The sequence below is a fragment of the Panthera tigris genome, chromosome F2, assembly GCF_018350195.1.
Source record: "Panthera tigris isolate Pti1 chromosome F2, P.tigris_Pti1_mat1.1, whole genome shotgun sequence".
Classification (NCBI taxonomy): Eukaryota; Metazoa; Chordata; class Mammalia; order Carnivora; family Felidae; genus Panthera; species Panthera tigris.
In genome coordinates this window covers 4,799,775-4,826,538 of record NC_056676.1, presented here as the reverse complement: position 1 = coordinate 4,826,538, position 26,764 = coordinate 4,799,775, and the positions used below count along the sequence as shown (strand labels likewise).

The following is a 26,764-nucleotide window of genomic DNA, read 5'->3' as shown; positions in this document are numbered from 1 at the left end:
TTTTCTAACCCTTTACTTTGAGCTTGTATGTATCTTTAAAGCTGAAGTGAGTCTCTTGCAGGTGGCCTATAGTTGAGTCTGTCTTTATTAGTCCTTTCAGTCAATCTTTGTCTTTGGATTGGAGAATTTAATGCATTTATATTTAAAATAATTATTGATACCGAAGGAGCCACTATTGTGTACTTATCATTTCCTGGATGTTTTATAGTCCCTTTTTCCCCTTTTTTTCCTTTGTGATTTGATAATTTTACATACTGGAATGCTTTGATTCCTTTCTATTTTTCTTTTGTGTATCTACTCTAAGTTTTTGTTTTTGGTACCTAATGCCAATGAAGTGCACATAAAATATAACAGTCTGTTTCACACTTATAACAACATTGATCACTTACAAAAACTCTACTTTTGTACTCTCACCCACAACATTTATATTTCTGATGTAACATGTATCCATTAACAAATTGCTGTAGCTATAATGATTTTTAATATTTTTGTTCTTTAATATTCATACTAAAGTGATTTCCTCACTGCCATTCTTCTGAATTTGACTATATACTTACATTTATCAGTGAGTTTTATACTTTCACATACTTTTATTTTGCTAATTAGCATCCTTTCATTACAGCTTGAAGGACTCCTTTTAGCATTTCTTGTAAGGCAGATCTAGTGGTGATGAACTCTATTAGCTTTTGTTTGTCTGGAAAAAGCTTTACCTCTCCTTCAGTTTTGAAGTTCAATTTTGCAAATACAGAATTCTTGTTTGGCACTTTTTTCTTACAGCACTTTGAATGTATCATCTTACTCTCTCCTGGCCTGCAGGATTTCTCCTGAGCAATCTTGCCATGGAATTCTGAGGGTTCCCTTGTTTGAGATGGTTTTTTTTTCCTCTTGCTGCTTTCAAAATTCTTTACCTTTGATTTTAACACTTTTATTAGAATGCATCTTAGTGAAGTCCTGTTTGGGACTTACAAGCTTTATGTGTGTAGGTGTTTATATTTCTTCCCAGATCTGGGAAGTTTTCAGCCATTATATTTTTAAGTAAGCTTTCTGCCCCTTTTCCTCACCCTTCTCCTAAGACTTCCATAATATGAATATTGTTTTGTCTGGTGGTGTTCCATAATTCATGTAGGCTTTCTGCACTCTTTTTCATTTTTTTAAAAAGTTTTTATTTAAATTCCAGTTAGTTAACATACAGTGTCATATTAGTTTCAGGTGTACAGTATAGTGATTCAACACTTCCGTAGGACACCCGGTGGTCATCACAAGTGCCCTCCTTAATCCCCATCACCTGTTTCACCCAGCCCCTACTCACCTGCCTTCTGGTAACTCTGTTCTCTATAGTTAAGAGTCTGTTTCTTGGTTTGCCTCTATTTTACCTTTGCTCATTTGTTTTGTTTCTTAAATTCCAAATGTGAGTAAATTGTATATTTGTCCTTCTCTGACTGACTTATTTCACTTAGCATAGTATTCTCTAGCTCCATCCATGTCATTGCAAATGGCGAGATTTCATTCCTTTTTTATGGCTGAGTAATATTCCATCACACACACGCGCACACACACACATCATCATCATCATCACTACTTTTTTATCCATTCATCAGTAGATGAACACTTGAGCTGTCTCCATAATTAGGCTACTGTAGATAATACTGCTGTAAACATTGGGGTGCATGTATCCCTTTGAATTACTATTTTTGTATTCTTTGGGTAAATACCTAGTAGTGCAATTGCTGGATTATAGAGTAGTTCTATTTTAACTTTTTGAGGGGCTTCTTTCATTCTTCTTTCTATTTTCTCCTCTTACTAGATAATATCATATGGCTTGTTTTCACTTCACAGATTCTTTCTTCTGATTGATTAAGTCTTCTGTAAATGCTCTTTATTGCATTTTTCATTTCATTTATTTTATTCATCAGTTTCAGAATTTCTGTTTAGTTCTTTTTTTTATAATTTCTATATCTCTGTAAACTTGTCATTTTATTCATTTATTTTTTTCTTATTGAGTTGTCTTTCTCTTGTAGCTCTCTGAGCTCCCTTAAACAATTATTTTGAATAATTTTCCAGCAATTCATATATCTCTATTTCCTTGGGGTCAGCTATTGGAAAATTATATGTTCCTTTGGTGTGTTACCTTTCCTTGATTTTTTGGTGTTTCTTATAGCCTTGCATTGACGTCTGCAAATTTTCTGGAGCAGTCACCTCTTTCAGACGTTAGAGATTGGTTTTAGTGCAGAAAGACCTTCACCTGCGCGTGGGGGAGAGGGTGCTGGCTGGGTTGGATCCAGTGGTTCTGTCTCTGGGGAAGGCTCAAGGGTGTCGTTTCTATGCAGCTCTATCAGCTGAGGTCAGTGTTGGTGAAAATTGCAGGGGTCCTTCTGGTGTCCACAGAGGTGAGGGCTGTTGAGATCTTTGGTGGCAAAGTCTTCTGGGACCACCTTACAGCCCTTTCTTCTGTAGGGAATGTTGTGGCTGAGGGGGTCCCACTTGGTGTTTTGTCTGGCGTGTGGCTGTCCTCATAGTGGTGATGACACTGATGTCTGATACTTGGGTGCCACGGGCACTTGTGGCCAGTAGCAGCTCTGGCATCTAGGGCACTGGCTAGCGTGCAGTGAGCGGCTCTGGTGCTTGAGAAATGGGTGCTTGCTTGCAAAGCAGCCGTGGAACTGGGGTCTAGAGCCCGGTGCACACTGAGAGGTAACGGCTCTGGCATCCGGGGTGCTGGCTAGCCCACAGTGGTGCTGGATCTGGTGCCCAAGACCTGGGTGCAGGGCTGACATGCGGAGCACAGGCGAGCACAGCGGCCCCGGGGCCAGATCGCAGAGCACAGGCAGAAGCGGAGCAGTCATGGCCCTGGGGTTCGTCGTGTGGACCGGCTCGGGGGTGTTGGCAGCTCTGGTTCTGGGGTGGTGCAACAGAGGCTCCTTTGGGGGTGGGGGGCAGTAATGTCTTTTCCCCAGTGGACTACGCATACAAGCATCCTCCACTAGGCAAGCGTCAGGGAGTCTGCAGCTGCTGGGGGGGGTGGGGGCCGTCGAGGCCTTCAGCAGCAGAGGCTACCCAGGGCCCTTCACGGGCCAGGCCACTGTCCCTCAAAATGGCACCTGCTGAATGGCTGGTATTGTCAGCCCCACTTTCTTCTTCGTTGCTCCCCTCTTTCAGACATCTCTGCTAAGCTGATCTCCCCAGCAATCCTTTCTGCACAGTTATTCTTTTTCTCTTGCTTCACTGTGTTGCTGTAGGTTCTTAATTGGATTCTTGAGCCCTCCTGAGGCTATTTTCACTTGTGAATAGCTGTCTAATTGTTTTTTTGGGTTTTTTTGTTTTTTTTTTTTTTGGTCAGGGCGTTGAAGGCTGGTATCTCCTGTGCCATCTTAGTTCAGACTCTTTTGGAAAAATTCTTTTTGTCAAAATATACATGAAAAATAATTTATTCAGGTTTTTTACATTTAACCCATACTTTTATGTTTCTGTGTTTGAATTTTATAGTCTTTGGATACAATTATATTTTAAGAAATTATTTAGATCACTGAGAATAAGTGTATGTCAAGATAGGGCTAGAAAAGAAGATGTAAAAATTAAGCTCAGGAAAGGGGAGAAAAACAGCAGAAAAATAGAAAAGTTCAAAAGAATCTGCTTGAACATTTTAAATCCCCAAACCATGGAAGAATAGGCTTCTGTCAAGCATGATCCATATACAATTGGCAGAGTGCATTACACATTTTTTCAGATTTAGTTACCGACCAAAAAGGAGAAACAAGCCATTGCCAATTGTTTAGATATTTACCACTGACCAAAATAATGAAAATAAGCAAGAAAACGATTCTCATGAAATCTACTATGTTGTCAGGTCTGATAAATTCCATGAAATTATAATCTTTACTAAATGAAGCTTGAATTACTGATCGAAATAATGAGAATAAATGACAAAAGTATTCACATCAAATTCCTAACCCAGAAGTAACAAATGCAATCCTGTCAGCTGTGAGATGATGAAGAAAATGCCTTCCCAGAGCCAGCAAATCGGATGAAAAAGATGTCTGTCTTGCGAATCTCTACTGTCTTTTGGAAGCTGATCCTGGAGAATGGCTTTCAGCCCTTGTTGTCTGGAGGGTTGTTTTTAGAAAAAAACCTGATTCAGTTTAATGATGTGATTTTTTTCATTGAATGAAGAAGAAATATTTAGAAACTAGCCTTTAAGTTCAAACATTATGTATACTTTGTTACCACTGTCCCATGTTTTGTAGCCAATCTCTAAGACCAGCTTTTGGCAGTGAAGTTATTTGTGATGGAAGCATTTAGGTTCTTTATGAAGAGAATATAAAAAATTACTATTACAGAGAAATGTACACATGACACAGTTACTAGAATTAAAACAAATGTGAAGAAATAGCAGAAAATTAGTAGTGTTTAATCAACAAAAGTAATAGCCAGTATAAAACATTGGTCTGATGTAAAAGTACAAATGTCCAGGGGTGTCTGGGTGGCTCAGTCCGTTGAGCCTCTGACTTTGGCTCAGGTCATGATTTCGCAGTTTGTGAGTTCGAGCCCCACATCGGGCTGTCTGCTGTCAGCACTGGGACTGCTTCTTTGGATACTCTGTCTGCCTATCTCTCTGCCCTTCCCCCATTCACACTCTCTCGCCCTCTCTCAAAAATAAGTAAAAATAAAAAAAATAAAAATACAGATGTCCAATATCCAGCCAAACATAATGATTTTTTTTTTAATTTTTACTTTAGTGTAAGCATGGATATCTGGAATTTGAGGCTAGAATGTCTGAATATGAAATAAATTAAAACCATGTAAAATGATAACATCAAAATGAAATTATTAACATAATGGGAATGTTGTACAGATCCAGATATTTCTTTAAAAGATATGAGATTTGTAATACATGTAATGACAATGTACATGATGAAATTAAGCATATTTTGTAGTATTTCCCATGTATTTTTCATATTCAGTATCCCTTTGCAATTGATATGTAGAAACTGTGGTTTTATCCTGAGTTTAAATATCACTTTAAGAATTTTATTGACAGTTGCAGCTGCCTGAGTGAATGCAATTCTCAAAATTGAAAAACTCTCCAAGCACAACAGTGCCTAGAAAGATGGTCTAATTCGGCATTATTCTCAATAAAACAAAATTATGTGGAAAATCTTGATTGTAATCACATAATTAGTGATTTTGTTGATATGAAGGCAAAAGATACATTTTGTGAATAAATATGTGAACATGACTGAGTTACTTATGTTTTCATTTTACTACTCATCTACCACTGCATCTCAATTCAGGCAATAATTTTAATATTTTTAAAGATCTTATTATCATGAAGGTATACTTGTCAAGAGAGTGATAACATATATTTTATAAGTTAGGCTTACATCATTTCATTATTTAGGTGAATAGTGTATGGGGTCTATTTGTATTCATTTATTTGATAAATTTGATGTTACAATTTCTAAATTTAAAGTGTACAGTATGTTACTTTGATACATTAGTATATTGTAACGTGATTCCCATTGAAGCATGTTTATGACATTACATCATTATAATACAGTATTGACTGTATTCCTTATACTGTGCCTTAGGTATCTTATGGCTTATTTACTACTCAATACAATTTTGTATCCTCAATCACCATCAATCTTATTTCCCTACACCTATAGCCTGGAGACCACTATTTTACTTTCTGGTTTTATTTTTTTAAAGGCTTGACTTTTTTAAGATTCTACATACAAGAGATATCATCAGTACTTAAGTCTGACTTATCTTACTTAGCATAATATGCTGAATGTCTATCCATGTTGTCTCAAATGGCAGGATAACTTGGGTGAATTATTTGGGGGGGGATATATATCATGTATTTATATTCATTCATTGATGGGCATTTGGGTTGTTTCCTTATTGTGGCTATTGTGAAGAATGCTGCAATAAACACGAGAGTAGCTATGTCTTTGAAATACTGATTTTATTTTCTTTGGTTATATCCGCGGCAGTGGGATTGTTAGATCATATGATAGATATATTTTTAAGTTTTTGAGGAGTGTCCATATTGGTTTCCATAGTGGTTGGACTAATTTACATTCCCACCAATAGTGTATAAGAGTTTCCTTATCACCACATCCTTCCCAGCTGTCTTGTCTTCTTGATGATAGCCATTTTAGCAGGTATGAGGTGATATCTCATTATGGCTTTGATTTGCATTTCCATGATGACTAGTGGTGTTGAGCATCTTTTCGTGTGTCTGTTGGCCATTTTTAAGTCTTCTTTGGGAAAATGTCTGTTTAGTTCTGCCCATTTTTAAAAAAACAGGGTTTTTTTGTTTTTGTTTTTTTTCAGGGTGCCTGGGTGGCTTAGACAGTTAGGCATTCAACTCTTGATCTCAGCTCAGGTCTTGATATCTGGCTGGTGAGTTCAAGCCCTATGTTGGGCTCCACACTACATGTGAAGTCTACTTTAAAAAAATAATATAAAAATAAAAAGAAACAGGTTTTTAAAATTAAGTTGTGTTAGTTTTTCATATATTTTGGATATTAACCCCTTATTCAATGTATAGTTTACAAAACTTTTTTTTTTTTCCATTAGGTAGGCTACTATTTCATTTTATTGTTTCTTTTACTGTATAGAAGCTTTGAGTTTGATATAATCCTATTTGTTGATTTTTGGTTTTGTTGTTTGTATTTTTGGCAATATTTCCAAAAAGCCATTGCCAAGACCAATATTGATGAGCTTCTTCCCTATGGTTCTTCTAGGTGTTTTATGATATCAGGTCTTATGTTTAAGTCTTTGATCCATTTTGAGTTAATTTTTTAAGTGGTGTGAGATCCAACTTTGTTGCTCTGCATGTGTTCCTCTAGTTTTCCCAGCACCATTTGTGGAACAGACTATCCTTCTCTCATTAGGGACTCTTAACTTTCCTGTTGAATATTAGTTGACCATAAATACTGGGATTTAATTCTGGGCTCTCTGTTCTATTCCTTTGGTCTGTGTGTCTAGTTTTTTTGTTTTGTTTTGTTTTGTTTGCCAGTACTTTACTGTTTTTATTACTATGGCTTTGTAGTATAGTTTGAAATCAAGAAGTGTGATACCTCTGGCTTTATTTCTTTTCTCATGCTTTATCATTAGTGTAAAGGAATGACACTATTTTCTGTAAGTTGATTTTGAAACCTGCCACTTTGCTGGAATCACTGATGGATTCTACCAATTTTTTGATTGACTCTTGGAGATTTTCTATATATAAAATTACATTATCAGCAAATAGCCAAAATTTAACTTCTTCCTTCATAATTTAGATGCCTTTTATTGCTATAGCTGGAACTTCCAGTACTATATCATAGTAAGAGCAGTAACACTGTCTTGTACGTATCTTAGGGGAAATCCTTTGAAAATAATGTTAGCCGTGAGTTTGTTGCATATAGTCTTTATTATATTGAAGTATGTTTCTTCAATTCCCAATATGTTAAGGATTTTTATCATGAAAGGATGTTTTATTTTGCCAGATGCTTTCTCTGAGTCTACTGACATGATGTGATCATGTGATTTTTATCTGTCATTTTATTGATGTAATGAATTACATTTATTGATTTTTGTATACTGAACCATTCTTGCACCCAGGAATAAATCTCACGTAGTGGTTATGCTATATAATCCTTTATATGTATTCCTGAATTCAGTTTGCTCATATTTTGTTGAGAAGTTTTGCATCTATATTCATCAAGGATATTGACCTAGGAGTTTTCTTGTGATATCCTTATCTGGTTTTGGTGTCAAGGTAATACTGGTTTTGTAGAATGAGTTTGAAATTGTTCCCTCTTTCTTGATAGTTTGGAAGAGGATTGATATTAATTCTAATTTAAATATTTGGTGAAATTTGCCTGTGAAGCTTCTGGCCTGGAGTTTTCTTTGTTGGGATTGTTTTTATTACTGACTCAATTTTTTGCTTGTTGTTTGAGTTTTTTTATTAAGTTTTAAATTTTAATTCCAGTATAGTTAACATACAGTGTTATATTAGTTTCGGGTGTACAATATAGTAATTCAACAATTTTATACATCACTCAGTGCTCATCATGGTAAGTGTCCTCTTAATCCCCATCATCTATTTCACCCATCCCCTCACCCACCTTCCCTCTGGAAGCCATCAGTTTGTTCTCTATAGTTAAGAGTCTGCTTCTTGGTTTGTCTCTCTCTCCCTCTTTTTTCCTTTGCTCATTTGTTTTTTGAATTCCACATGAGTGAAATCATATGGTATTTGTCTTTCTCTGACTGCCTTATTTTGCTTAACATCATATTCTCTAGCTCCATGTTGTTGCAGATGGCAACATTTCATTCTTTTTTATGGCTGAATTATATATATACATTTATATATATACACACACACATATATATATGTATATATATATAAAATGACTCTGATTTAGTCTTGGTAGGTTATGTGTTTCTAAAAATGTATCCATTTCCTCTAGGTTATGTAATTTTTTGGAATATACTTGTTCATAGCAGTCTCTTATAACTTTGTGTTTTTGTAGTATCAGTTATAATATATCCTTTCATTTCTTTTTTTTTTAACTTAACGTTTATTTATTTTGAGACAGAGACAGAGAGACAGAGCTTCAGTGGGGGAGGGGCAGAGAAAGAGGGAGACACAGCATCCGAAGCAGGCTCCAGGCTCTGAGCTGTCAGCACAGAGCCTGACATGGGGCTTGAACCCACAAACCGCGAGATCATGACCTGAGCTGAAGTTGGACACTTAACTGACTGAGCCACCCAGGCGCCCCTATCCTCTTTCATTTCTAATTTTGGGTTTTCTCTTCTTTTCTCCGTCTATAAAGACTTGCCATTTTTGTTTATTTTTTTGAAGAACCAGTTTTTGAAGAACCAGTGAGTCTCATTGATCCTTTTATTGTTTTTCTGGTCTCTATTTTATTTAATTCCACCATGAGTTTTATTATTATTTCTTTCCTTGTGCTAACTTTGGGCATAATTTGTTCCTCTTTTTCTAGTTGTGTGAGGTATAAAGTTAGGTTGTTTATTTGAGACCTAATTTCTTAATAAATGCATTTACTGCTATAAACTTTCCTCTAAGAACTGATTTTGCTGCATCCCACAAAATTTGATATGTTGTATTTTCAATTTGTTTCAAGATAATTTTTATTTCCCTTTTAATTTCTTTGACCCATTGGCTATTTAAAAGTGTGTTGTTTAGATTCTACATAGTTGAAGATTATCTTGTTGATTTCTAATTTCATGCCATTCTGGTCAGAGAAGATAGTTGGTATGATTTCAGTCTTCTTAAATTTGCTAAGATTAGTTTTGTGGCCTACCATATGATATTTCCTGGAAAATATTTTACATGCATTTGAGAAAAATGTGCAGTCTGCTGCTATTGGATGGAATATTCTGTATATGTCTGTTAACTTCATTTATTCTAAAATGTGGTCAATTTCAACCTTTCCTTGCCTATTTTCTGTCTGGATGATCTATCCATTATTGATAGTAAGGTATAAAAGTCCCCTACTGTTATTATATTGTTGTCTGTTTCTCCATTAAGATCTGTTAGTATTGGCTTAATAAGTTTCAGTGTTCAATGTTGGGAGATTATATATTTATGATTAGTATATCTTCCTGATATATTGACCTCTTTATCATTATAAAATGACCTTCTTGGTCTTTTGTTACCATTTTTGGCTTGAAGTCTATTTTGTCTGCTATAAATATGGTCTCACCCACTTTCTTTTGGTTTCCATCTGCTTGGAGTATCATCTTCCACCCCTTCACTTTGAGTCTGTGTATCTTTGGGCAAGCATGATGAGTCTCTTGAGGGTAGCACATATTTGAGTCTTTTAAAGTCTACATCTGGGCACTTTGCCTTTTGATGGATGTCTCCAATTCATTTAGATTTAGTGTGATTACTGATGTATGAGGACTTACTACTGCCATTTGTCTTTTGTTTTTTCGTTGTTTTGTATCGCCATTGTTTCTTTTTCCTTGTGTTTCTATCTACCTTGTTAAGTCTTCCTTCATTAGTGTGTTTTCTATGATGATTTTCTCAGTTCCCCATTTTTTATGTTTCTTGTCTTTCCTCTAGATTTTTGTTTTGTGGTTACTATGAAGTTTTTATAAAGCATCTCATAGATGAAACTGTCCCTTTTCTGTTGATGGCAACTTATTTTCATTTCTCTATACAAGTTCTGTCTTTTTCCCCCTCCCCTTTTACATTTTTGTTATCATGAATTACCCTTTTTTTGCTTTGAGTTCATTGCTAAATTGTAGTAGCTATAGTTATTTTTTAATATGTATTTTTATTGTATTAAAATTTTTTAAAAGTTTACTTATTTATTTATTTATTTTGAGAGCGAGAGAGAAAGAGAAAGAGAGTGAGCACAGGAGAGGCATAGAGAGAAGGAAAGAGAATCCCAAGAATCCCAGGCTCAATTTCATAAGCCATGAGATCATGACCTGAACCAAAATCAAGAATCGGAGGCTTAACTGAGCTACCCAGGTGCCCCTATAGTTATTTTTAATGTTTTTCCCCTTTAACTATAATTAAGGGCTTTAGTGAAGTGTTTAACATCCTATTCTAAAGTAGAGTTACAAATTTCTGATTCTGTTTGTTTAACATCTTATTCAAAGTTTTGTGTAATTTTGTCTTTTCATTTCAGGTAGAAGAGCTCCTTTTCAACATTTCTTGTGAGGCAAGTCTAATGGTGGTAAACTTTCTCAGTTTTTCTTGGACTGGAAAAGCTTTATTTCTCCTTCATTTTTGAAGGAAGACTTTGTTGGTAGAGTATTTTTGGCTGTCTTATCTTTTGATACTTCGAATGTGTCAGTCCACTCCTTTCTGGACCAGAGTTTCTGCTGAGAAATCTTCTGATAGTCTAAGGGAGTTCCTTTTAAGTTGCTCACTTTTTTTTCCCTGGCTGCCTGTAAGATTCTTTATCATTGACATTTGACAGCTTCATTATAATATTTCTTCGAGAGGGTCATTTTGCATTGAGATAGTAAGATGATACATTAGCTTTATGGACTTGTATGCCTAGTTCTTTCCTCAGATTTGGGATGTTCTCTGCTATTGTTTTTTAAAATAACCTCTCAACTCCCTTCTCCTTGTCTTTTCCTTCTGGTTATACCATTATTCTTATGTGGGTCCTCCTAATACAGTTTTGTAGCTCTCATATGGTTTCTTTGATTTTTAAAAATCCTAGTTCTTCCTCCTCTTCTACCTGAATCATTTCTAGATTCCTGTCTTCCAGATCGCTTATTCTCTCTTCCATCTGATCTTCTTTATTACCAATGTTTTCTCATGAATTATTCTCATTTATTGAGTTCTAAAGAACTCCAGAATTTCCATTTGGTTCTTTGTTAGTGTTTTAATATCTTTGGTAAAGCATGCATTAATTTTATTCTTGGGTTCACTGAATTGCCTTTCTGAGTTTTCTTGCAGTTTGTTGCATTTCTTCACAACAGCTGTTTTGATCCCAGTCTTCTGACTTTGTGTTTGGTTGCTGGAGAATTGTCATTTTCTTTTTGTGATACTGTATTATCGTGATTTTTCATGGTGTTTGATGAGATGTGCCTCTGCAGGCACATTTGAAACACTGAACACCTTTCTTATTTGGGTTAAGTTTTGTTTACTTTGATTCTAACAATTTGACAGGTTGACAATTAGAAACCTTTCTTTTGCTTTCCAGCAGGTGGTGCTACAGCACAAGTTTTTGGGTTTTTTTCACTTGAGTTGCTTTGAGGCTGTATTTGGGAGCATACACTTTCCACCCTCCACCCCTCCTGCCAGGAGGGTCACCAGTGCTGACCCCTGGTGCCAGGGCCAGGTGCCCTGGTGCCATCAATGCCGCTTCTGTGGCCAGGGTGTCACTGAGGTCCTGTGTGTCACAGTGTGTGTGTGACTGTATGTGTTTAGGGAGGGTGGAGACTGGTGTTGGGTGTGCTGCTGTTGCTGGGGGGATGGCAAGGTTAGGTGTCATTGGAGCCATGGGCACTGATGCCAGGGTGCCTGGGTCACAGGTGCTGCCGCTGTTTCTAGAGCCACGTGGCATGCAACAATGTGGGTGCTTCCCCACCTCCGGGACCTCTACAGGGTACAAGCCACTCACCCTCAGATGGACAGAAGGATGGGTTGCCCAGCCATCCTGGTGGTGTCTGCAGTGCAGGGCATCCTTTGTTGGGATGTGGATGTCCAACTGGTTGTACCTTAAAGGGGAAAACAAAAGGAAGGAATCACACCCCCATGATGCTGAGCTCACTCCTTCATTGTATTCTTGCCTGCACCCTGCAAAAGTCAAGGGCTGGCCTGAGTAGGTGAACCTTCATCATTCAGTGTTGCACTTTCTTGTGTTCTCCAGTAACTTGTGCAAAGTGAGTGCTTAATAAATGTTTGCTAAATGAAATATTGCTTCCCTCAATTCTACTTGTCAATGCAACTTGACTTTCAAAGCCTAGACGAGCACTCATTCTCAGAGAAGCCTTTTCCATTCCCCATCAGCCAGAAGTTATTGTTTCTCCCTCTTCCCTTCTGCAGACCTTACCTCTGTGCTACATCCTATAGTCACTGTGGATGCTCTCAGCAACACCCCCCTTCCTCCCCAACTCCATCCCGCCAACAGCAACTTAAGGACAAACATACTGACCTTTACCAGTTTCCCACAGGATTCGGCATATAGATATCATTACATGTTTTCTTTTACTCACACTATATTTTAAGAAATTGATGTGAATTCTTATAGTAGAATCCCTATACCCCACATTGATGAAATAAGTACTTCTGGTTTTACCCTTTTGCTATGGAATTTTTAACCCTGTATTAAATATACACATAACAAACACTGTCCAGTGAATGGTTCTTATAGTGTTTCAGTATAAATCTTTATGGCTTATTATCAAAATAGCTAACAGAAAATTAGCAAAATAAGTTTCAGATTCCTGGCAGGTTGATAATTGAAATACATGGTTTGAGGGCCAAAAGGTGCATTGGTTGGTTGAGGTTAAGTGTGATTTTCTATAAAATCAAAAAAAGGAATGCATGCTAGTTTGCAGTGTCTGAGATGTTTTGTCGAACAGAGCTGCATTACAGCCAGGCTCTGGGTCAGTATTTTTCAGCCTTGCTTATTTAATTGTAAATCTCCTTTTGGAAACTCCTTTATCCTGTTTGCTATAGATGATCAGTTTTTAGCTGCCATAATTTCTCCAGAAAACTGCATACCCCTTTAAGCACCTTATTTCTTTTTCATTTTTCCTTCTCTATAAAGGAATCTTGACCCTAGCTGAATTTCTCCATTCTTTTTATTCTGCTTGCTTCAGGCAGAAAATAAACCAGATCACCAGTGAGCCATTTGGTGTGAGATGTACAGGTTTAAGTATGTCAATGAGTTACTATTTAAGGATGACTGATATTATGGATCAGAGTGAAACATAAAAAAAGAGATGTTCTTTTTTTTTTCAATTAAAAAACAATTGCAAATGAAATCACATCAGTTTATAAACATTTGAAATGCATTCTCATTTTCCAACTGTTTGGTAAAAATAGAGGGATTATTGCAATTCCTGTGGGTCTTTACTCTTTCCTTAAGGACAATCTTTGTCAAGGATTCTGCCTGGTATTCATTGTCTCCCACTTGGGAAATCATGTGATGGTGGCTTAGCGAGGAAAATGAGTAATCAGTATTCAAAAATACTTTTTAAAAGAAATAGCTGATAGCAATTTATGGCTTTGGGTAAACTTAAATGAACAATGGAAAGGGGAATTAGCTTTCTCTGAAAACCATTCTGCTGGATTTTACATGAGCAAGAGGACAAATTTGGAGGACAAATCTGTGCCCCGAATAACGAGTGTGCTATCACTTATTTACTATAGTTATAAATGGTCAAATGCCCACTGATGGGGAGGCTAATGGTACTGGTTGGCCGTGGCCAAGTGTTGGCAAGCACTACCTGCCTTTCCCGAGTCTGTACTTCGGTCTTGACCCAAAACAGCTGAGCCACACAATTTGTGTACATCCCACCCACCCCCTTCCACCCCACATCATTTGCTCATTCATTGTGAGCAGCCTTCGTAATGTGGAAAGTATTCATGGGGAGGTGAGATGTGACTACCAAATTAACTTCCATCTGCAGCGAAAGCCAAAGTTTTTCCCCTGCTGCCAAACAAATTCCCTGGGGCTACCATGACTTGGTGCTTTATTGTAATACAAGCAAATATCACTGAAATCATGACCAGTAATTTTAAATTAGGTGGGCATTGGGAAGAAATGAACAATGAGGACAGTAAACGTCACTGCAAATATGTGGGCTCACCGACCCCCGCCCCCAACTCATTTGGCAGGGGACTATAGTTTTGGTTCATGGTGCTGGAATATATGATCTATATTAAAACAGTTTTCTCTAGGTATAAATTGAAATTGCAGAAGTACTTACCTTGGATAACAAAGAGGGGAATTTGGAGAGAAAACTACTTACTTTTCTAAACCTTTAATTTGAGATTTTCTAGGACCAGGTAGAACTATGAGGAAGTCAGAAAGAAAAAGGATGAAAGCAGGACTTTTCTATGCCTTGCCTCAGCTTCTGCTTCCTATAGTTCTTTGTTGAATCTGGGCATAATCAGAGGGCAAGACTGGGGGCTTCAGTTTTGGATTAGAGCAAGTGTTCAAATCCAACATTCCATTTTTTTCTTATCAGACCTTGGGAATTGATGGTAACTTGGAGTCAGACAGGTCAACTGATATATGCAGTGAAGCTGAGAGAAACCATGAGCCTTAGCATAGTATGAAAGAAACATGCAAACTTACGTATTCACACATCACAGGGAAGTCATCGACTGGAAATGTTGGTTAAAATGGAAGAAAATAAAAAATACTCTGACAGGGCGAAATCTACAAAGGAATTACTCAGACAAGTATGATTTAATAGTATTTGATCTTAACAACATGGTCTTTAATGGTGATGTATGTCTACAGTGTGCCTTAAGTCCTTCTAAATTCTATTTTGTCAAGAAGACAAAATAGAAAGAAAAAGCTTTTTGTTAAGCTTTCAAGTAATTAGAATTAGAATGGATCTGCTTACATATTTGGCACAGTATCTAAGACATCTTGTTGCCCAGAACACATTTATATGACCTATGATGAGGTCTCTTGATTTTTTTGGCAAAGTAAAAGCAATGCTATTTCTGTTTGAAAAATCATTGCAAACTGTCTGAAAATATTTTTCCTCTCTAAAGATTTTTTTTTTTTTTTTTTTAAATAACTCTGGCATTTCTCTGGATTAACTTTGCTTTTTCTCGGCCGTGTGCACGAAGTTGAAAACCACCAAAGCAATTGTGGTTCTTGTCCCAAGCCAGAGAAGAGTTTCTCTGTCTGAACTGCTGTTTATTAGCAAAGACAATTTGTGTATTCAAAGGGGGATTGATTTTTAGAAGGTTGTGTCTGTTGAGCCACATACCTAAATGTTGGGTACACAGTGTAGTAAAAAAAGGTTTTGTGTTCCGTTCTGTTTTCTGGGAAGCTGATCCTCTAGGCATCTGTCTAGGTGATTTAATCCACTCGGGGCCTCCAATTCAGATTGAAACTCTGAAATGTATTATGAATATTGACATGGTTGGTATTTGTGAAAGTACTGTTCTCCACTTGGCATCATTTGTGCATTTTTTCTCCCTTTTTTACTGGAGTGTTCTACACAGTGTGTGTGTTTTGATAAGGTACATTGGAAGTAATACTTCACATCGTTCTAAACAGGGCCTGGGATATTTCTGATCAGCCTGCACTACATCACTTGTTCTAATAGAAGAACACAGTGTCTGAGAGAAGGCAAATACAGGGGAAGAGAAAGAAGATGCACGTTGATATCAATGCGGTTCATCCTAAATTTATAAATCAAACTTGTATTATTTAATTTCTAATATACTTTAATAAGTGACATTTATCAACACCCACATGCCCTATGAGGTAGAGAAGTGTTTCAGTTAACAGGAGAAGAAACAGAAGACCCTGAAGGTGATTTTGATTGGGAGTTTCATCGGGGGGGGGGGGGGGTGCAGGCTTGGCCAGGGTTTATGACACCACAGTATCTCCCTGAGAATCCTACTTCAATCCCTACCTCTGCTCAGAGCAGCAGAAAATGAAGCCAATAATTCCTGCAAGGTGCCAAGGCGAGGTGAACTAGCAGGGGAGGGCTTTGAAGGCCTCTTAGGAGGGCTGGTTTGGAGATCCACCAGGGTGCTGAAACTCTGTGACGAGAAAGGTTCCTTCCAACTCCCAGGGGCTGTAATCCTTGAGGATTACAGGGCAGGCTCTGGAATTCTCAGGCATCTTGCTTGGATGGCGGTGAGTAGCCTCTGATTTATTCTTTTACGGCTGCCCCTTGGCGGCTTCTGTTGCACTTTATGAATACTCTGCTGTGGATCAGTTGAGGGCCCACATAAGTGTGATAATGCTCTTCTCTCAGCAAACTCATATTCTGGTGAGACACGTCACAGTTCTTCAAATACCCCAGGGCACTGGGACTGATGTGAAGAAAAAGGCTCTAAGGAAATTGGTAGCTGCGAGGGTAGGTAAATAAGGGAATCTCCATCATGCCACGCTGGGGCTGAGGGCAGCTTTATAAGTAACCCTGGCTTAAAAATAATTGTCAGGTCATTTCTTTCCAACAGATTACTATCCGTGTAAATATCAAACCTTCCTGGAGTGTCATTGGCCATAATTTGGAAGATTGTTTCTATATAAACACAAACATCTGCAGACATTCTTTGAAGTAATTTTATCTTCTTGTATCACATAATTATTGTCACTGAATAATTTAAAGCATATAGACCAATGCAATTGCTACCAGTGCCCAAAGGTTTAAAACTATTTAAAAAGAGTTCACAGTGACTCCTTTTAAGTTGTGATTTTTTTTTTCAAGTTGTTGGCTAAATCTGTCCTGTTACATTCAAACTAGTTAAGTCTTTGAATTTATAATGAAATTTGAATGAACTTTGAAACAGACAACAGGTAGTTTTAAATCAAAGGAGGTTCTTAAATACAATACCCCCTCTGCTTACTTTTAATGTCCTCATCATGAAAATAAGCACCCGGTCTTTCCCAGGTAACTTTTAGCGGGTTATTTAGGACTGACAAATACCTCAAAGCCCAGCTGTCTTCATCGCGGGAGCCGCGGGAGAAGGACACGGGAAGGTAGATGCTTCTCGCCACTTGGGTGGGGACTCCGGGCACACTGACCTCCCATTGTTCTTTCTCCCCATCTTTAATTCCTCGTGAATTGTATCATTACTTGTGCATAGGTTTCTATAACCCCTACTTCACCCCCAGCCCCAAACTTCCCAGCTTTTCTTCTTGGGCCCCACTGTGAGGCTGCGGAGGAGCCTGGGCCGGGTGGGCAGAGCCGCAGGAAGAAACCGCGGTGGAGCTCGGGCAGGGTGGGCGGAGCTCGGGCCGGGTGGGCGGAGCTGTAGGAAGGAACCGCGGGGGAGCTTGGGCAGGATGGGCAGAGCCGCAGGAAGAAACCGCGGTGGAGCTCGGGCAGGGTGGGCGGAGCTCGGGCCGAGTGGGCGGAGCTGTAGGAAGGAACCGCGGTGGAGCTTGAGCAGGATGGGCAGAGCTGCAGGAAGAAACCGCGGTGGAGTTCGGGCAGGGTGGGTGGAGCCGCAGGAAGAAACCGCGGTGGAGTTCGGGCAGGGTGGGTAGAGCCGCAGGAAGAAACCGCGGTGGAGCTTGGGTAGCGTGGGCGGAGCTGCAGGAGGAAACCGCGGTAGAGCTGGGCCGGGTGGATGGAGCTGCGCAAGAAGCCACAAGACTTCCGCCCTGTCCTTGCACACTACCTGCTCTGCTAGAGTCAGAGGCTGGAACTGTTCCTCCGCTCCGCACAATCCCAGCTTTCACTGCTGGGTCTCAGGTCAGCAAACAAAAATGGCCTCCACTGAAGACACAAACCCTTTCACTATCTGCTTGCAGAACATGGGAGAACGAAATCTAACTTGCTTAGGATTCTTTTTTGGTATTAATTAGGAGATCATCTCCCAAAAGTAGGCAAACGTGCCTTTAATAGAGAACCGATTACTGTTGTAAACTGACAAAATGTATGTGTAAATCCCAGGCGTTCTATTAGGTGTCACTTAGTAGTCAAGCGGTGTCTGTCACACAACTTTAGAGAACCTGAGTTACCACCAGCCTCTGCCCGAGTCCTCCATCAACAAATGATCCATGTGATCCTGGGTAAATAACTTTGCTAAACGCTCTCAGTATGTCGGCCCCTTTACTACTCAAGATACTTACAAAAAGCGCAATTATTGCTTCTATATTTAGTCAAAGAAGCTGAGACCCAGAGAGGGGAAGTAACTCTTTTTCATTCCACGGGCTTGTGAATAGGGGCTGAGGTCAGACCCCTAGGCAGGCTGTCTTCTGAAATCAAGCTCTCACTCCTGACACCTGCTATTTTGGCGTAAGGTAACTTTTAAATACGAAGTTACTTTTTACGGTTTGAAAGACCAGGTTGAATTCATTAACGCTGTGGCCTGGGAACTGACCCAAGCTTCATCTTACTTAGCTAAAAGACAAAGCTAGTGTGACACCAGCTAATTATGTTTTAACTCGTGTTAAAGTGTGCCCTGAGAATGTTTCCGGACTGCTGGAGCGTTGCTTTTGTGTTGCCACCTCCCCTTGAACCCTGGTCTCCTTTACACCTGGGAAGCTTGTGGACTGAATTTGCTCTCTCCCCGAGGGAGGTCGGTAGGGGTGACATTCATATTCAACATTCAGGTACTGTAGTGTGCTTTAATCTTAAACATCAGTAAATTCCAATAAGTTCTAGTTAGAAAAGATGAATCTTTTTATCCTCATAGAGAAATCATATTTATTTTGACTAGACCAGTTTGCTGTCTTTCCAAAGTGGGGGAAAAAAAATCTATCGTAAAAAAATGTTGCTAGAGGGAATGGTTGAGTGATAGTGAAATGATTTGTAATTGTTGGCCCTTGATTTTTGTTAGTATTTAGTACCCATTACTGACACTTACTGACCTGTTTTGCACTTTATTTGCCTTGCTTTCAAGTGAACAATCTTTTACTACATTGAGATATGACAGAGCTCTGGTTTCCAAACTTGACTCACATAAATAAGATACTGTTCTGCTGAGATTGAACTATATTATTTATCCCAATGAGAGAAACATTTTTCTCAATTTTACCTTTTTTTTTTTTTTTTTACTTTATTTGATCTTAGATCTTTTCACCCATTACTGCTTGTCCATGCTAATGTCAAATATGAAGTGGTCTGGATAAAATTTCCGTATCTACCTTTTTAATTTTAATACTATGAGTTATTATTTCATGTTGGTCCATGAGAGGCATGATTTCTAGGTAACTTGCCATCCTCACCAGTTTAAGAACTTCTGAAGAAAAAAGCGAACATTCTATAGGTTGGGTGTTGGGAGTTCAGCATTGTGTGAAATGCGGTTTCCTTCCTAAGTGAACTTGAAATTGAGAAGGGTAAGCAAGTATGGGTAGATGTATTCATAGCAGAGAATTAGAAACTGGCTGCCGTGTGATGTCGACAGAAATTGAATGTGGTATAAAAGCATAGAGTAAAAAGAAGCAAGTTTTTCCTGGGAGTGTTAGGAAGTGTCTGAGTTTGTGCCATTTGAGCTGGGTTTTGAAGGGCCATTGAGTTCACGTGGTGAATAAAATGGCAAAGGGCAATGTAGGAAGATGAAATAACATTGGTAATAAGAATGGGAAGGTGCTTTATGAGTTTCTGTGGCACGTAGGTGCTTTATGAGTTTCTGTGTGTCTGGGGACTTGCCTGTTGCCCCAGAAATGGTGACCAGAACCTACTGTAGCAAACAATGGTGCCAGATTTCTTCCCCCTCATTATAAAGAAAGCTGACTGTGACTATTGACTTACCCACTAGGTATCCTGACAAGAAGCAGACGAGACCCTTCTATAATCAAACTCCATCCAGACATCCCCTGCCTGATCCAGATGAAATAACATTGGTACATTTGAACATATAAACCTGTCAAAATTGTGTTAACCTGATAGTTCAGTCCTAGTGGATATCTAGCTGTTTTAATTTCTGTGTCTTTTATCATAAGGGTTCATTGCATTTTGGGATTTTTTGTAGGTATTTATGTTTTATCCTTTGTAGCTATTTATGTCTTACCTTTCAACTTAGAGAGCGATGTTCATTAAGATATTAATTAATAACTAATATGTTAGTAGAGTATATTTACAGAATTAATTGCCTTAAAAGTATCATGATAGTAAGTTTCTATGTTAATTTGGGAGTAATCATAAGATAGTAAAAATGTATAGTGTGTATTATGTACTAGATACTAGTCTACGGACTTTCTATGGATTAATTCATTTAATGTCCATAATAAACTTATCAGAAGAATCCTGTTCCCATTTTCAAGATGAGAAAACTGAGTGATGTGTCCATGGAAACACAAAGGGCAAGGGTGAATGGAGAGTCGGATCCCCTGTGCCTAGCTCCAGAGCCTGCCCTCCGTAGTGGAGGAGCCTTACTGAAATGCTGCTGGGCACCTTGACATTAAAGAGTGTACTTACTCTATCTTCTTGTTATAAAGGTGCGATTCCCAAAAGAGACATTGGAAGAATTTGATCACACAAGGCTTCTTTCTTGACATACCATCATGATCAATCTTTGTTTCCGTTACCTGCCTTCTTTCTTTCTTTCCTTCTTTCCTTCTTTCTTTCTTTCAAGAGCACACTCAGGCACTAGCTGGGGCACGAGTTGGGGAGGGCAGAGACAGAAGGAGAGAGAGAGAATCCCAAGCCGGCTCTGCACTGACAGGCAGCACAGAGCCCCACATGGGGCTCGGATTCACGAACCTCGAGATCATAACCTGAGCCGAAACCAAGAGTCGGCCGCTTCATCGACTGAGCCCCCCACGCACCCCTGCCATTTTTTGTTTAGAAATAGACATTCAGTTTCCTGGGTGGGTTTATTTCATTTGGGGGCAATATAGGTTTAATAAATAGTAGTAATAATAATAATAATAATAATAATAGTGGTGGCTTAAAAAAGTAGTTTTGCTTGCATGAATTTGCTTGCAGCTCAGCGAGTAAGTTCATTATGGGCAATCAGCAGTTGCAGCCCAACCTTCTCAAGTTCCCGGTGTAGAACCCGAAGCCCAAAGGCGTACGGGGCCGGGGCACCAGAGAGCAGCTGGGTGGACACAGGAGGTTGGTCTCCTCATTTCACAGCTGGGTTCTTCCTACCACAGCACCTGGTTTTCTAGGTCTTCCAACTATTGCATTATATAATTGGTTTTTTACAAAAAAAAACCAAAAACCAATTGTGTAAAAGTACACGCAATGTAAAGTGACAATTCGAAGCACGTTAAGTGTCCAGTTTTGTGGCATTAAGTACATACACGTTGTTGTGCAGCCCCTCCCACTACCATCCGTCTCCGGAACATTTTTCCATCTTCCCAAACTGAAACTCCGTACCCATCAGACAACATATTGCCTTCCCCTCTGGCAACCACCATTCTCCTTTCTGGCTCTATGAATTTGACTCCTTTAGATGCCTCACATATGTGGAGTCATGGTATTTGTCCCCTTGTGAGTGAATTATGTCACCTAACTGGATGTCTTCAAGGTTCACCCGTGCTGTAGCAGTAGGGTTGTTTTGGGGAATTAATACATAAAATATAAGGCAGGTAAGATAAGCCCTGGCAGTAAGCTCTTTGCAAGTTGTTATTGTTATTAATTTTAATTGTATTTGGAGTTTGTATCAAACTCCTACAGACTCTGTGGCTTGAAGCAAGACAAATCAATCCTGTTAACGGTTCTGAAGGCCAGAGGTTCGAAATGAGTTTCACTGGGCTAAAGGCAAGGTATTGGCAGAGCTGGCTCCCTATGGAGGCTCTAGGGGAGAATCCAGTTCCCTGCTTTTTCTAGATACTCCCTGTGTTGCTGGACTTGGGGCCCTTCCTCCTCGTCAAAGTCAGCCGCACAGCATCTTCTCTCCTACTTGACCTCTGCTTCTGTCCTTCCGTCTTTAACTTCGACCCTTCTGCTTCTCTCTTATAAAGGACCTTGTGATTATGCTGGACCCAGCTGGATAATCAAGGATACGCTTGATCTTAGCCAAAAGGCCGAAAAGCGATAATTGAGGATAATTTCCCCATTTCAAGATCCTTAATTTAATCACACCTGCAAAGTTCTCTTTGTCAGATAAGGTAATATATTCACAGATTCCACTGATTAGGATATGGACAGTTTGGGGGAGCTTTATTCAGATAATAATAATAATAATAATAATAATAATAATTTAGGATTTACTTATGGAAGGAATGTTGTTATTTGTTAACTCTTTGCTAATCACAACAGCATTGGTACTTACCTAGGAAATTATTAAATCTCAACACTCACTTCAAATTTTCGGAATGAGAATGTGTGTTTTAACCAGATTCCTTATAGATTTTTTTAATGTTTATTTATGTATTTTGAGGGAGGGGCAGAGAGAGAGAGAGAGACAGAGAATCTCAAGCAGCATCTACACTGTCGGCAGGGTCTGACACGAGGCTTCATCTCACAGACCGTGAGAACACGACCTGAGCTAAGTCAAGAGTCGGACACTCAACTGATTGAGCCACCCAGACAACCCTAGATTCCTTATAGATTTCAAAGCACATTACTGTTTCAAGTGCCCTGCACTGACTCTTATACTCCCATTGTTATTTAAAACTTCTGGGGCGCCTGGGTGGCGCAGTCGGTTAAGCGTCCGACTTCAGGTCATGATCTCACGGTCCGTGAGTTCGAGCCCCGCGTCGGGCTCTGGGCTGATGGCTCAGAGCCTGGAGCCTGTTTCCGATTCTGTGTCTCCCTCTCTCTGCCCCTCCCCCGTTCATGCTCTGTCTGTCTCTCTCTGTCCCAAAAATAAATAAAAAACGTTGAAAAAAAAAAATTTAAAACTTCTGCCCTCACCAAGTGCCCTAATGGAGACAGTAGGCATGGATAAATATATTGCCTCAATTTTATTTTATCTGCTTGATCTTCCCTTACTAATAAAATTACTACAACACTGAAGATTCAGAATCTGAACTAGAGTGTGGCAAACTTATGTCTCAAATGAGACTTTAAGGTGGTTATAGGATATAACGATGTTTGCTTTGGGAGTGATCGCTGACACTGTTTTTACCTGAAGTTAGTGTCTAACATGGGATACCCATCTGTGCTGTCTGTCTCCAGGGTCATTAGGTGAGAGTATTGATTGATGACCCTGGGAGCAGAGTGGTAGTGCCTTCTGTTTTAGATCAAATGATCTGAAGATGAGTAAAATCTGCAACTCTAAGCACATCTCCCCTTTGGTTGTCTAACTTTTGACAAGAATATAAATTTGGGGATAATTTCTTATACAGCCTTGCTGGAGAGATGGACAGGATTTTAAATGGAAATGTGGTACAGGGGCTAGACCAACAGACCCAGGTGTTTTCTTCTTGTTACTTGTTTGTTGGATTGACTTCCTCCTATTAGGCTGTTTTGTTTTGTGTTGTTTTGCTTTGAAAGGTGTTTGAGGTTTTTTTTGAAAGCTGGAAGCTTTACCTTAACATACCATTGAATTACTAGTAAAAAGTCCTTTAAAATTCCATTGTATTAGCAAGTTGTTGTCAGGTGCCAGCTTTATATTTCATTTAGCCTACAGGCATTTGGTGTTTGCTTCCAGTCCTCGTTAATGAGGAAGTGGGTCTTCCAACAATCTTGTACCTTAAATATCTATTTTAAAATTAGCTAGTAGTATGAAATTGGCAAATGTCATTTCCATCCAGAGTTAAAATTTTCTTCCGCTTTCTTTTCCTTACAACACATTGGAAAAATAAAGACCCCAGCATTTATTCCAGGGACTCCCGCGTGACCAAGAAAGGCAACCAAAAACAAACACACACCAAAAAACAAGACTAGGAAATACGGAAAGTGGAGGCTGTCTCTTTTGTGTTACGTTCGGTTTCATCTGGGCTGTCAGGTAGTGTACTTTTAAAGGCACTACTTTGTTTCATTTTAATACGGTGACAAAAGACTTAGTTTTAAATGAAATGAGGGGAGCATTTTGCATGTCTCTTTTTCTCTTTTACGAATGATAATGTCGCATAAATACCTTCTTGGAACTGGATGATGATCTGTGGTTCCACTTCTATTTCAGAATTTATTAAATTTCAGAAAAACTCGAATTACATACCCACAGCACACTCCATTGGTCCTAAAATGTGTGCTCTCTCTGCGTGCTTGTATTGGCCTATCTGGTGAGTCCTTCAGATTTTGCTGAAAATGTTTTCTATCAAGAAACATCATCTCGGGGCACCTGGGTGGCTCAGTCGGTTGGGCGTCCGACTTCAGCTCAGGTCACGATCTCGCGGTCCATGAGTTCGAGCCCCGCGTCAGGCTCTGGGCTGATGGCTCAGAGCCTGGAGCCTGTTTCAGATTCTGTGTCTCCCTCTCTCTCTGCCCCTCCCCCGTTCATGCTCTGTCTCTCTCTGTCTCAAAAATAAATAAAACGTTAAAAAAAAAAAATTAAAAAAAAAAAGAAATATCATCTCTCCGTTTTCAGATTTTCATCTGCCTACTACGGTAAACAAAGCAGTGCGTGTCTACTGAAACTTGTTAAAGCTTATCAGTTGGATTTTACTTCTGCTAACCTATTCTCTGATAGGTATATTTTAGTGTTTCCTTGATGTCCTGGTGTTTTGTTTTCCCTCTTTCCTAAATTTAAAAAATTGATTATTTTGAGATAATTGTAGATTCACATGTGGCCTTAAGAGATAGCAGAGAGACACCTTGTATACCAGTTACCCAGTATCCGCCAATGGTAACCTCTTGCAAATGTATAGCACCTTGAGGAAACTGACATGGACACAGCCCATGCCTGTCATTCAGACTTTACCTGTTCTACATGCAGGTAATTCTGTGTTTGTGTGTGTGTGCGTGTTTGGTTCTGTTAGATTTTATCACATGAGTAGATTCACGTGACAACAGTCAAAATACAGAAAAATTACATGAAAAGGACTCCTTGTTCTCCCCTTCTTTAATCACAGTTCCTCTATCCCCACCTCTGACCATTGGCAACCATTAATCTGTTCTCTTTTGTGATGTCATTTCAAGAATGCTATGTAAATAGGGTTATACAGTATATAACATTTTAGATTAGCTTCCACCCAGCGTAATTCCCTTGAAATCCAGCTAAGCTGTGCTGTGTCAAGTTCTCATTCCTCTTTATTGCTGAATAGTGTTCCATGCTATGGATATACCATAATTTGCTTAACTATTCACCCACTGAAAGACATTTTGTTTTTTCCAATTTTGGGGTATTTTGGGTGTAAATATGGCAGCTGTGAACACTTACATACAGGACTATTGTGAGCATTACTTTTAATTTCTCTAGCATAAATGCCAAATAGAGAAATTACTAGGTCATATGGTAAGTATACATTTAACATTGTAAGAGATTGCCACACTCTTTTCCAGAGTTATTGTAATATTTTTACATGCTCACCAGCAATGTATGAGTGATCTAATTCATCCAAATATTCACCAGCATATACCATTTGGATATATTTATGTGGGTCTATTTTGGGGTTCTCTATTCTGTTTCATTCACTTGTATGTCTGTCCCTTCTCTAAAACCACACAGGCTTGATATTGTAGCTATATAGTAATCCTTAACATGTAGACTGATTTTTTTCCACTTTTTCTTTTTCAAAAATTTTTATACTGTCTTTTTTGCCATATAGGTCTCATGTCTTTCCACGTATAGTTTAGAATAAACTTCTTTATGTCCACAAAAAGAATCATAATTGAATTTTGATGGTAATTGAATTAAGCCTATAGATCAATTCAGGGAGAAGTAAAATCATGTTGAGTTATCCAATCCATAAACATAGTATGTGTTTCCATGTATTTAGATGTTCACTGATACCTTTTGTAATAAATATTTTGTAATTTTGTTATTTTTTAATTTTGTAATTACAAATAAATATTTGTAATTTTGTCATTTTTAGGGTACAGATCCTCTACATGTTTTGTTATATTTACACCTAAGTATTTCACTTTATTTGGAGTGATTGTAAATGATACTGTGTTTTTAATTTTGGTTTCCTTAAGTTCATGATTAGTATATGGACATGTAATTATTTTTTCCTGATTGATCTTATATTCTGCAACCTCACAGAAATCACCTTTCACTTCTAGGAGATTTACTTACTTATTTTCGTAGATTCTTTATGATTGTCTATGTAGACAATAATGTCATTTATAAATAGTGATAATTTTATTTTTTCTTTTCAATTTATATGCCTTTTATTTCTTTTTCTTGCCTTATTGCAACAGCTTAGAACTTCTGGTACTCTGTTGAATAAGACTGGTGAGGGAAAATCCTTGCCTTGGTTCCAATTTTAGGGGGAGTTACTCAAATTTTTTTAAATCATTTTTTTTTTTTTTAATTTTTTTTTCAACGTTTTTTATTTATTTTTGGGACAGAGAGAGACAGAGCATGAACGGGGGAGGGTCAGAGAGAGAGGGAGACACAGAATCGGAAACAGGCTCCAGGCTCCGAGCCATCAGCCCAGAGCCTGACGCGGGGCTCGAACTCACGGACCGCAAGATCGTGACCTGGCTGAAGTCGGACGCTTAACCGACTGCGCCACCCAGGCGCCCCTCAAATTTTTTTAAATCATTAAGCACAATGTTAATTATAGGATTTTTGTAAATGTTCTTTATCAGGTTAGGGAAGTTTTCTTCTGTCTGTAGTTTG

The 26,764-nt window shown here is 38.6% G+C and overlaps 1 protein-coding gene and 1 long non-coding RNA gene across 2 annotated transcripts in view; one reads left to right on the top strand and one right to left on the bottom strand.

The window, feature by feature from the left end:
• The window catches only part of PXDNL (peroxidasin like), a 412,750-nt gene that overhangs the window by 47,788 nt on the left and 338,198 nt on the right, over positions 1-26,764 (top strand). The gene's annotated exons all lie outside the window — the stretch shown is intronic.
• LOC122234911 lies at positions 12,112-17,371 on the bottom strand. Its single transcript, XR_006212873.1, has 3 exons — positions 17,119-17,371; positions 15,442-15,569; positions 12,112-12,201 (listed from the first exon to the last, which is right to left on the bottom strand). It is a non-coding gene; the product is annotated as an uncharacterized LOC122234911 (long non-coding RNA).